The sequence below is a fragment of the Rhinolophus sinicus genome, linkage group LG12, assembly GCF_036562045.2.
Source record: "Rhinolophus sinicus isolate RSC01 linkage group LG12, ASM3656204v1, whole genome shotgun sequence".
NCBI classification, from domain to species: domain Eukaryota; kingdom Metazoa; phylum Chordata; class Mammalia; order Chiroptera; family Rhinolophidae; genus Rhinolophus; species Rhinolophus sinicus.
The window spans coordinates 7,595,833-7,608,924 of record NC_133761.1 but is presented as its reverse complement, the minus strand read 5'-3'; the positions used below and the strand labels follow the sequence as shown (position 1 = coordinate 7,608,924).

The window sequence follows — 13,092 nt, the reverse complement described above, 5'->3', positions numbered from 1 at the left end:
ATTGGGGCAAACTCAGTCCTCCTTCTTAGCAGTGATAGTGCCTGTAAACCCAGAAGGATCAGACAAGGTCACCAAGACTCCTTTTGATAAGGAAGTTTCTCCAGAGTCAGATTTGAATCTATTCTACACCACAGCGGTTTGTCTCCCAGGTGTGGTGGGTGCTAAGCCTGGATGCCGCTGACTCACGGGAGGCTTGAGTCCACGTCCTTCATCACTCAGTGTCCCCCAACTTAGGATGCCCATTAAAGTGGAAGGTCCCTGGAAAATCACGCACGCAGGCACGACAGAGTTGTACGCAAAGCAAAGCAGCCCCACCTCCCAGCCCCACTCTTCTGAAGACGACGTGGGATATACCAGAAGATCCTGCAGCGAGCAGTGTCTGGCTCAGCCAATGTTTGTTGAATGAATCCATTAATGACCGCCTAAACAAACACCGTCACGCCGAGCCTTTCCAGGCACGCGTTCATTTCCTATCGGAGTCCAATTGGCAAGCAGGCAACACCAGCCAGACTGCCATGGAACTTCCTGAAGCCTTTTGCTTTGCAAGTCTCTTAAAATAGGTTGTCCTGAGCCTTGTGTCGGGCCAGGTGTGAACCAAACCTGTCTTAGAAGCCCAAGCTTCCCACCTTGCCCAACCCTCTCTTCCCCGAATGACAGAACCACAAGAACTAGTCTGAGCGGGGAATGTCAGTGTCCCATTGGACCGTGGTTACTGGCTTTGGAGACAAAACCATCTAATGGAAAGTCCAAGTGGCTCCTTACAGACTCAGTGGTCACACAAGAGTCCCAATGCCCGGGTCCCCCAATCACCCTATTTCCTAGGAGCCGGGGAGACAAAGCAGAAAAGGCATCAGCAACTTCTGGGTCTGGTCACATGGCAGGCTGAGCTGCCATGGGCCCCTCCCCCTCATTACAAGCATGTAAAATCCTGCATGAGAATGACTCAAATGGTTTACAATATGTAGCCAAAATGGAAAGAAAGAAAAGAGGGCACCTCATGCCAGAAACAAAGGCCGTAGCTCCCAGCACACACACTTGCACACAAGCAGGAGGCCTCCAGGCCCTTCCCTGTGGGCGCACGGAAAGGCCACTGGGCGGTCCCCAGATGCCCGTCCTGGGGCCGTTACAAAGACTTCACGTACTGGGTCAGGACATTCCAGCGTCAGTCTGTTTCCTCTGTGGAAGCAGTTTTCTTGGCTTGTTCTGATACAGGAGATAGGAGAGGAAAGACTGGTGCCCTCTCATGGTTCTGGGATCGGTGTGGAAAAGGGGGGATCAACTGAATCGTGGGAGCCCAGACGGCCCAAGTCTGCAGACACCACGCCTAGACCTACTTTGTGAGAAAGCAAATCCAACAAATACCAGCTTACGGATAAAAAGGTGGGGGGAATCCATGGGCTGACAAAAAGGAAAAGTCCAGGCAGGAATGTGGTGGCTAGATTCTGGGGCTCAAAGGATGTAGTCAGGGAAGGGCTACTCCCCAACTCTGGCTGTGCATTCCTGGAGGGGTGCAGGGGGATATTTCAAGTGGGCTTGCCCCAGGGGGGCCACTAGCCCTCAGGTTCAGCAGTCTCAGCCAAAGGAAAGCCTCTTTCTCAGCAGGTCTAATAAAAGGCTCAGGGTTGACTCTTGACTGCATGTGGATCCTTGAACCAATCTCTGGGGTGGGGTGGGGGGGGCGGGGATGCTGGAGCACTCGGCTGGCCAGGCATTGCTCATATGCCCGTATGGGTACAGGGCCGGGTCACATCCACAGGATCTATCACAGGATCTATACAGGTTACAGGGAGGGGGGTACATATCCACAGGAAGGGGGGGGGAGGGAGTAAAGGAGGGAGGGAGAGAGGGAGGGAGGAAGGATGGGAGGGAGGGAAGGACACGGCAAGGAAGGAGGAAAAAGAAAACATGGTGTAAACTACAGATCATTTTTACTATTAGCGGCTACAGTGCCAATCATCTTCAACTTTAAATAAAACAAAGAGAACAGAAGCAACCAAGCTTTTATATCCTTTTTTTTTTTTGCTGTAACAGCTTTGTTGAGGTATAAGTCACATACCATACAATTTACCAATTTAAAGTGTACAGTCCAATGGTTTTAATCTAATTCACAGTCATGCAGCCATCACTACAATCAACTTTAGAATATTTTCGTCGCCCCCCCAAAGAAACCCCATACCATCAACAGTTACTCCCCATTTCACCTCTACCCACTCTTGACAAAGGAACACTGAACTTTCTGTCCCTATAGATTTGCCTATGCTGAAGATTTCATATACTGGGGGTGCCAAAAAAATGTACACAAGTGGACACATTGGTCAACGTTGCTCAAGCAGTAGTTCGCCGTCATCAGAAGTGTCTGGACGCTGATGGGAACCACTTTGAGCCCCTCTTGTAATTGCAGAAGTCACACGTGACTTGTATTCCTCTTTTGTTATCAGTATATATTTAGTACAATTTTGATAGTTTTGCCCTTTCTTAAACCGTGTTTACCTTTTTTTTTTGGCACCCGCTGTATATGATATCCTATAACAAGGTAAGTTTTTAAAATTCTGTCTTTTGTGTCAAAATCGACAAAAAGATCCTGTTTCCTGGACTCCTCGTAGAACTCAGGCCTGAGGCTCTGATGGACTTGGGCCTCACTCCCTAGAACGGCTATTATGGATGAGGATCGGGGGAGGGATGAGGGGCCACACCACCGAGAGACGGCTCGCTGCCCACGTGACCCAGTCTGCAGCAAGCAGCCAGGGACACACAACCCCAGGAGGCCTGAGTCCACACTATAGGGCTTGCCCTGGGCATGGTGGGCGGTGGAGCAGAAAAAGCGTGGGCTTTAGTTGAATAGATGTTCCAAGGAAGCCCTAGGGAAGGCCGCTGTGGGTTTCTGCCAGGCATCCTTCCTCATTCTTGATTTCACACGGGATTCCCCTTCTCCCAGGAAGCACACATTCCTGCAGTTTCCGGGTGTGGGCCCCACGGGTTCAAAATGATCCCAGTAATTGGCCAGTAAATTAGCTCAGGACGGCACGACGTGACCCAAGCTCGGTCGATGAAACCTGAAGCTGGAGGTTTCTGGGAAAGCTCTTTCTCCATCTGCTAGGAGAGGTTCTGGAAATGCTGTGTTCACTCTTCCTCCGGATGTTACAATGGCGAGGTAAAACCCAGAAGACCACCGCTGGTCTCACTGCCAGGCTCAGGGAGAAGCCACACAAAGAACAGACCCGAAGAATCAGGAAAACGGAGCTGGGGCTCCTGGGATAGAATCTACTTTTGGATCCCACTGTGCCCCTCAAATTGACCCTTGGGGACTAAGAATGCAGGAGATTCCTGGGTAGGAATCTGGTTTGCAAGGTGGTTTTAGCCAACAGGGAGATGGGAGAGAGGGGAAAATGAGGGCTCCATCCCCCTACCACTCCCTCTGCAGACCACTGCAAACTGGCTGCCACCCTCAACTGAAGTTTCAGTTCTGCTCATGGCCCCTGCACATACAACCTTTGCTGTCTCCAGGTTCCCGTAACTGTTCCCTCCCCAGCCCTCAAACTAGGCTTGATACAGGAGCCACAAGGCCATGTATCATCCCTGAAGGTTCCCCACACATGCCCACACCTTCCCAAATATACCTTTTGTGGCCCACAAATGCAGGGAAAGATGCTCAAAGGCATTAGTCATGAGGGAAATGCAAATCAAAACCACAATGACATATCACTCCATACTCACTAGGTGGCCACAACACACACACACACACACACACACACACACACACACACACACACTAAAAGTGTTGCTAAGGATGCGGAGAAATCAGAACCCTTTTACATTGCTAGGGGGCCCAGGGGGGATATAAAATGGTTCAGCCACTTTGGAAAAGTCTGGCAGGTCCTCAAAAAGTTAAACATAGAGTTACCAGGTGACTCACCAATTCCATCCATAGGTACATAGCCCCAAAGAATTGGAAACAGGTTTTCAAACAAATGTTCACAGCGGAACTGCTCATAAGAGCCAAAAAATGGAAACAACCCACGTCTATCAACGGATGGATCAACAAAATGTGGTCTGCTCATCCAATGGAATAGTATGTAGTCATGAAAAGGAATGAATGAAGTAATGATGCCTGCTACAATACGGATGAACTTCAAAAACCTTATGCTTAAAAAAACAACAACAACCTTATGCTTAGTGAAAGCCAGACACAAAAGGTCCCATATTGTATGATTCCACATATATGAAATGTCCAGAACAACTAAACCCATAGAGGCAGAAAGCAGACTAGTGGTTGCCAGGGGCTCGGAGGTGGGGAGAAGCGGGAGAAGGGGAGTGACTGTTTCATGGGTACTACCTTTCCTTTGGGGGGTGCAGTGAGATTGAACACCGTTGGGAATGTACTAAACGCCACTGAATTAATTGGATGCTTTAAATGGTTAATGGTTAGTTTTATATCAATTTGACCTCAATTTTAGAAAAATCCCTTTATGAAATTCTCCTTCAATTATCTTAACCCAAGAGCGCTGTGTGTGTCCTGTGGGGATGAGGACCGTCCCCTCCCCCCACTCGTGGACGGGTAGTATGTGAGTCCGTGCACTTCCTCACTGCTTGTTCCATTGACTCCAACCTTGTTCTTTACAGCAGGAAGTTTCCTAACTGACATACCCACTCGACCACATGCCAGCTGGGTGTCCTCAGGCAAGTGTCTAAGCTTCTCGGAGACTTAGTTTCCGCGTCTGTAAAACAGGGCTAAAACTTCATTGGGCTGATGTAGGATTATTGCGACACTAACTTAGGAGAATGTGTAAGACATGTATCGAGAACATTAGGTGGAGCTCAAAGGGTGCATTTCATTCAGTCCTCTTAACACCACATGCTGACTCTCCCTCAGCAGCAATAATCTCTACCTGGTAGAATTGGTATCGGGCTCAAATGAGGAACATCCAATGTAGCAGTTGAGCACACAGTCTGTCACCAGCTTGCCACAGCCTGAATCTCAGCTCCGCCCCTTACCGGCTGTATGACCTTGGGCAAGTGACTTCTCTGAGATTCAGTTACTCATCTATAAAATAAGGATAAATATAAGTGAGGATTAAACATAAAGCGCTCCACACAGTTCTTGGCACATAGCAAGTGCTGGACTAAGTTAGCTACTATTATCATTACAGCTACTATAATAATATATAAATACGAGATGTGATCAAAAACTACGGTGAATGCTGCCGAGTGCCATCCAAGGGAAAGGCAGGGTCTTCAATACGGGAGGTGGTGCATCAAACCTTAGTAACAGTGTGTGACAAGTTTCAACTTGTTCTGTGCAGTCAGTCGGGTGTGAGCGACGGTCAAGAGAAGGTATGTTTTAAAGTGTGCTGTCAATCATCCTCCATCATGACAACACTCCGTGTCACACATCGCTTCTGGTACGGCAATTTCTGTCAGATGAAAATATTACGGTGTGTCCTCATCTACCTTATTCACTGCATCTGGCACCATGTGACTTCTGGCTCTTCCCCAAAGTCAAAATGATTCAGGACATGGAGGCAGCCACGACAGTGCAACTAAAGACACTCACGAAAGAGGACTTCCAGAACTGCTTCAGAAAGTGGCAAGAATGATGGGATAAGTGTGTTTGAGGCAAAGGGGGAGTATTTTGAGGGGGATTAATGGCAATGTGTCTTTTACTGTAATACATTTTTTTATTTAAACATTCACCGCATTGTTTGATCACAGCTCGTATGTACACATGACGTCATTAAAATGCTGCCTGTACAAAATAGAGTGAGACACTCAAGTTCAGCAGGTGTTCAGGCAGGGGCATTCGGGGCCGTGGGAGCAACCTGAGCAAAGGTGTGAGGGCTTGAAACAGGAAGTGAAGTGTGAGGAGGGTGGCACAAAAGCTCGAGCAAAAGCTGCAGGGAAGAGGAAGAGGAGGAGAAAGAGGAAGCGGGAAGGAGGAGGAGGAGGAAGGGAGAAAGCGGAGGAAGAGGGAGGGTGGGGCAGGAGGAGAGAGCAAGTGTGAAAGGAGCAGTCAAAGAGGAACACGGAGTCGGACCCTGACAGCCGGCCTGTGGGAGGTCAGCCGTGGATAACTGTTGACTATACGGAAAACTTCACATGACCTGGGCTAGCACTTTCCACGTGAGGCCTGGTTTTCTCACTCAAGGGGAGGACGTGCTGCTGGTTCCTCTTGCACATCGACCAGCTCAGCCTCCCGTTGAGTTTTGGTATTTAAGAATAAAATGCACAAATCCAACAGCTTAAAAAAAAAATACATCATTTTCCTTCTCTGGACCTCAGTTCTCCCATCCGTGTAATGAGAGGGTTGGCTAATGATAGCAAAGTAAAAAAAGAAAAGAATCCTATGATTTTATGAGAATGGCGGTAGGGTTGATCCACCTATATTTATCGAGCATCATTGAATTTCAGATATTAGGCAATGTTTCTTTAAATATCAGAATGTCATAACTAAACAGGAAGTGGCATAAATGAGGATTCGAAACATGGCTTTTTATAGAGTAATTTACAAAGGTAACCTGGAGGATCTGATTCCTGGCCGAGGTACTTCCCGGCCCCTGCACCCTGGCCCGAGCTTCTGTCTTCCTCAGTATGCTTTCCTGCCTTCTCACTTACCTTGGGTTTCTCTGAGACTTCTCCTAAATTCCTTCTGCCCAGACTCACCCATTGTCCTCAGAAATCCAGACATTTCCCTCGTAACCTTCCTCCTTCCTCCTTCCTGGTGTCCCCAAAACTCTCTCCCACAGACCAGCCTCATGGAGGGGATTCACGGCACCGTTGACGTAGGGCCCGGTGACAGACAATCGTCATGGCAGATCCCGTTCCTTGTCCATAAAGGGGCTTGGACACAGGGAAAGAGTCAGAAGCTTGGAGGCACTGAGCCTGGGTTCCAATCCACAGATAAACCTGGGGCCTCAAGCAGCTCCGTTAGCAGGCTGAAGCCTCCATTTCCTCACAACTGCTTCTTTCTGTTACGCTTAAGGAGGAATAATAAAGATGGAGCTGGAGACGACCTCACTGTCCCTTGCTTCACCTCCCTCATTTTACAGCAAGGAAAGTGGTCCAGAAGTGGCTTGAGGTCATAATTGTCACCAACGTCAAGTCTAGAACCCAAGTCTATGTGAAAGTACAGTAGTAAGCAGAATTAAATTGCCAACTGGCTTACGTCAGTTTGCAACATGACTATAATCCATAGTTATGCCACTTTCTATTTAGTTTATGACATTTGGATCTTTATAAAAGCATTGCATAATATCTAAAATCCAGTGATACTAAATAAATACAAATGGACCACGAGTGCTGCAAGTATCATAAAATCGCAGCATTCTTCTTATTTTGATACCATTAGCCAACCCTGTCATTATACAGACGAGAGGACCAAGGTTCTGAGAGGGGAAAAGAGTGATCCGAAAGGTACACACTTGGTTTGGGCTAACATTGCGATGTGAACCTAAGTTTTTTTGTTTTTAGTCACAGTTTTTTCCACACTATTCAGTGTAACAACATATAAGCTGCACGTTCTCTCCAAATAATTCTGAATATCTCCAATAGAAATATACATCAGAATAAGATATCGAAGAGGATATATGGCAACATTCATATATATAAAGAGCTATCACAAATCAGCAAGGAAAAAATATATACTAAATAAAGGTATGAGCAAAAGACGTACACAATTAATAACTGAAGAAAACCAATAGCTAAGAAGGAGATGAAAATATTTTCAATACTAAGAAAAGGCAAACCAAAACAACACTTATCTTCAGCCCATCAGCTATGCAAAGATTAATAAAAATGAAAATGTGCAGGACGAGCACGGGTTTGAGGAAATGCACACTCTCAAAAAACTACTCTTAGCAATTAAATTGGCAAGCCTTCCTGAAAGGCAGTTTGGTAATATTGGTGACACTACAATGTGCCTACCCTTCGTCCCCACAATTTTACCTCTAGGAATTTGTCCTAAGTATATATTCGGACTTTTTGTCTGCACTATTGCTGTAGCCTCCCAACCACCTCCCTGCTTCTTGTCTCGACCCCTTGAACCAATTCTCTACCAAGCAGACGTCAGGATCCTGGTAAAAATGTAAGCCAAGACCATATCACGCCTCTGCTCAAAACCCTCTGTGAGCCTCTGTGTTCACTCAGAGTAAAAGCCAAAGTCTTCAAAATGCCCAGCAAGACCGTGCCCTCATCCCCACCCCATCACCTTTTCCCCTTATCTATGACTGTCCGTCACTCACTCCACTCCAGCCTCACTGGCCTCCTTAAGGTTCCTTAAATAAGTCACACTCGCAGCTACCCCAGGGCCTTTGCACTGGCTATTCCCTCTGTTCTACCCCAGACTGCCACAAGCTCACTCCCTCAGCATCTTTGCATCTTTACTCAAATGTCACCTCTTCAGGGAAAGCCTCCTTGAACACCCCCTCTGACAGTACACATCCCCTCAGCCCTCCCCAGCCTCCCTTTCGGTGAAATTTTCTCCACACATTTAATGTTTGTTGTCTGTGTCCCCCAATTGGAATTACGCTCCATGAGGACAGGGATTTTTCTCTGTTGTGTTCACAGCTGTTGCCCAGCCCCTAGAATAACGCTGATATGCAGTGGGACCTCAAATAAATATGAGTGGGATAACTATCCAAGTTTCTAGCCAGCTAGATGCAGAGGAGGTCGAGAGGAGAATGCATGGGAGCAGAGGACCGGGTGGGGATCGGGGCTCGTCAGCTGAGCGGGTCACAGGGACAACAGCTTGGCTGTGCTGTGCGCAGGGGCTGTTTTTAAACCACCTGGAGCTGAGAAACCTTTATCTGCCTTTGGCGATATTTTAAGTGATTAGAGAACAATGATGACCTCAGGGTTATTCCTGCCGTAAGAGTTACCATGGCCTCCCAGGAGCCGCAGCTACTCACCCCTTCCTCCCAGGGACCCAGGGCCTCTTGTTAGCGACAGCGTATTTGCTCCCATGAAGGGCAGGCCTTTCCAGATGGCAATTCTCTCTTTCCCACTCAGATGATTGGGTTTGACAAGCATCACAGAGCCTTATTCCAAGTGGCGTGTGTAAACAGGGTTAAATGGGGGAAGAAATGATTTTTATTTGGGGCCTCCCAGGTGCCACAAACTTGTCCGATATGATCCCATGCTAATCTCCACCCTGCAGTGGATGTGAACAGTGCCAACGGAAAGGTGGGGAAACTGAAGTTCAGAGAAAGTACGCTGCCCAAGGTCCCAAAGCAAGAGACACAGATTCCCACCCAGGATTCTGACCCAGGACTAGCTCATGCCCAAGCTGATGTTCTTTCTACCACAACACATTGTCTCTATGACGTAAAAGGGCTCAGCCTGTTGCTCTTTACATCCTTAAAACCTGGGGTTTCTCCCCTAAGGTTTGAATTTTCTCGCAATGCATTGCACAGGGAGGCCGACACACAGGTCAGATATAAAGGAGGCCCATCAGAGCCACAGAGCCACAAATCCCACCTTCCTGGTGGCAGGATCAAGGCCCACGTCCTTCCTCATCTTATCCCTGCGCACTCCTCCAAGTTCAAGGTGTTTCCACTTTCCAGGCCCTCGGCCACCCCGCCCCCCACCATCCTACCACATCACAGGCTTCTCCGACCCCAGGCGCACACCGGCGGCTGTGGCTACTGTTCTGGGCTGTGCCAGTCTCTGCCCTCAGCCCCAACGTGCCCCCCTCCCTTGTCTGCTCTCCGGGTCCCCTTCTCAACACACGCATGTAACAGATCGAAAGTCACTTCACCTCCTGAGGACGGCTCCTTCCATGTACCTCTCCCGTGAGACTGGAGCCCTAACTTCTAATCTCTGGCTCCTAGTTTAACATCAAGGACGTTTTCCACAAATGTCCCTTGGAAGCACGGCCAGAATACAGCGTTGAAAGGTATATCCGGGCTCGTGTCAGCTGAGTCAATGCCACAAGCCCACCTACAGTCCAGCACATGTGGCCAGCTGTTTGGTCAGTGTTTAGGTCAGATGATGCTTTTTCTTCTTCTCCCTCTCCTTCGTCACCTTAGCGAAGGCTGCCTTAACAAATTACCAACAACTAGGTGGCTTACAGCAACGGAATTGTATGCCCTCTCAGTTCTGGAGGCTGCAAGTCTGACATCAAGGTGTCAGCAGGGCCATGTGCTCTCTGCAGTCCCTGGGCAGAATCCTTCCTGGCCTCTTCCTAGCTTGTGGGTGTTGCCAGCATTCCTCGGTGTTCCTTGGCTTGGAGATGCACGACTCCAGTCACCTGGCCACTGCCTCTCTGTGTCTTCACATCAACTTCCCTCTGTGCACGTAGGTAGGTCTCTTGTTCCAAGATGCCCCCTTTTTATAAGGACCCCAGTCAGACTGGATTAGGGCCCACCATAGTTACCTCATTTTAACTTGAATATGTCTGTAGAGACCTTAGTGTTAAATGAGGTCCCATTCCAAAGCACTGGGGTGAGGACTTCAACACAGCATTTTTGGAGGACACAGTTCCCCCCCTAAAATCATTTCCACTGCTGGTTACCGTGTGCCAGGCGCCATCCTCACTGCTCCCCACACACCACCGCATGGAGTTGTCCCCACAACCCTAGCAGACAGGAGTCTACGTCTCTCTGTTTGACAAGTAGCAAAACTGAGGCTCAGAGAGGCTGGGAACTTGTGTGAGGTCAGCAAGATCCAAGGTCAGCCATTGAAAGGCAGAGTCAGGACGCAACCTCAATCCAGGATCCAAACTCTTACCCAGTCGTCTACACCGCAGAAGCTCTCTTTGTGATGATACGACTACGCTCTGCAGGCTTTCTATTTCAGCTCCAACACGATCCCCATCTGCAAATGCTCAGCACTGTTGCTTCCTTCAAACTGGAAGTTTAAAATATCATCGCTGAACTCAACTTACCCCAACCCACTCCCAACGCGTTCCAGGATGGGAACACCCCACACATACATATGTTATGGACATTAAGATTCTTTCGGGAAAACACATATAGACTTCGCTGACTGATTCCTGTGGCCCTGATTATGCAAACGCTTGAATTTGCTGTTGTCTATGACAGTTGTGTGGAGGGCGCCCCCCTTTTGCAGAATGATACGCTCCAGAACCCTGGGACCTGCCCCATGATTGCCCAGAAGGCTGGGGGTGGCCAATGCAAAGAGCACAGGGCATGGAGTCAGGATGCCACGCTGGGGTCTTGACTTCCGTTTCCTCCTCCACCTGGACTCCCCGAGCATCAGGGCCCCACTCCTTCTGGTCCTCCTAGGACAACTGGGAAGAGTTTCTCAAATTTGTCGAAAGAAGAAATTGTCAAACTCTGAGCTAAAAGAGAATACACATCTGGTCTACTGTGGAGCGGGCACTAAGGATTCACTGAGACGAATAAGTCTGCAGGGGAAAAGAAAACGTGCACGTGTGTGTGTCTGTGTGTGCGTCTCTATGCATATGTCTGTGCACGTGTGTGTATCAGGCAGGCACTTTAATGTATTGACTCACGTATCACTCAGTTCATCCCCATTTCACAGGTGGAGAAATGCAGGCTCAGCAAGTGAAGTGACTTGTCCAAGGGCACTCAGCGGTAAACTGGGAGCCAAGGCTGACCCCAGGTCTCAGCAGCTGACAAGTCCAGGCTGCTTTCATTTGACCACCCAGGCTTAGGAGAGGGGGTTTCAGAAGCTTGTTAAGCAGGACAGTGACCCCACCTGAAGTTTTTAGGAGGCTCCCCTGGCATCAGCTTGGAGAACAGACTAAGGGGAGGGCGGTGAGTTAGGACAAGGCCAGATGACTCAGGAGATCACATGGGAGAAGCATGAGGCAGGAACTGCGGGGACACACAGAGGGGCTGGACTAGAGATGTTGGGATAGTCTCATTCCGAACTGGTCTGGTTTGGGAGAGAACAACAGGGGAAAACAATGAACAACAGGCATTAAGCAAGTGTTCCATCTCCTCCAGGCTCAGACCTAGGACACCAGGAAAAGCCCATCACAGCAGCACTTCCTGTTCCACTTAAATAGAAACCAGTGGAGCTGAAGTTGTGGGAGGAGAAAGAAGAAAGAAGAGCGGGACAGACCTGCTTCTTCCTCTCCCATCTCGCAATGGAGCCTGGAACCCAGCACTCTAGGGGACGTCCAGACACCCCAGGAGGTGGGGGTCTTGTGTGACACAGACATGACTCAGCCTCATGAACAAGGCAGGAAGCTCGGCGTCTTCACGAGTTCTCCCCCTGCCCGTGCCCCTCATTCAATCAACCCCCACGCCAGCCCACCTTACCACCCATATATCTTCCCTCTCCATCTCCGGGGCCACTCACTCCCAGGCGCCTACAAGACCATCCGAAATGGCCTCCCTGTTTCCAATGCTCGTCCTCATCCACCTAGTCTATTCCATGCAACACAGCCGGAACCAACTTTCTAAAGGGCAGATGTCACGTCACTCCCCTGTCTTCAGCCTTCAGTGGCTCAGTGGCCTCGAAGTCCAAGCTTCAGAATACGGCTCCTGCCTTCCCCTCCAGCATTGCTGCATCCCTCCCACCTCAAACCTTAGGGTCCAGGCACATGAGTCACTTGGTTTCCATCACAAACCATGCTATTTCTACCATCCACGTCCCTGCTTAGGCAATTCCCTATACCTAGAAGTTCCTTCCTTTCCTTTCGCTCTTTTTAGGTCTAATTCCTATTCATTATTTAGGATTCAGCTTAGGGATTGCACCCTACAGCAAGTCTGCTCTGACTCTCCCTGCAGCTGGGGTCAGGCACCTCTTCAGAAGCCCCTGGTGATAGCTTATGGTCCCGTATGACCACACAAAACACACTGGCTCACAATTTGCTGTGCACGTCTGCCCCTATTCATAAAGGGTGGTGTCAGTGTGCTACACAACAGCTAGCACATAGTAGGCACTTAAAAAAGAAAGAAAAAGGAGGAAGGAAGAGAGGAAGGGGGGGAAGGGCAACACATGTTATGGGTACTCCAAGAATAAGGTAGTTAATTACAACAGGAAAGGCTTCACAGAGAAGGTGCATCTGAGCCATACTTTAAATAAGGTGGATTTTTAGTAGGTGGGGAAGGTGGTGGAAGGGCAATTCAGGTCGGAAAAAATGTCAAGACTGCAAAAGTCTAAGTG

General features: G+C 48.8%; 1 protein-coding gene across 5 annotated transcripts in view; it reads right to left on the bottom strand.

The window, feature by feature from the left end:
- The window catches only part of ASAP1 (ArfGAP with SH3 domain, ankyrin repeat and PH domain 1), a 292,224-nt gene that overhangs the window by 269,094 nt on the left and 10,038 nt on the right, over positions 1-13,092 (bottom strand). Inside the window, exon 2 of one of the 5 annotated variants that reach the window (XM_074316674.1) lies at positions 4,887-5,041. The exons of the other annotated variants lie outside the window; for them this stretch is intronic. The gene's annotated coding sequence lies outside the window, so the exon portion shown is untranslated. The remainder of the gene's footprint in view (positions 1-4,886; positions 5,042-13,092) is intronic. 5 annotated transcript variants of the gene reach the window in all.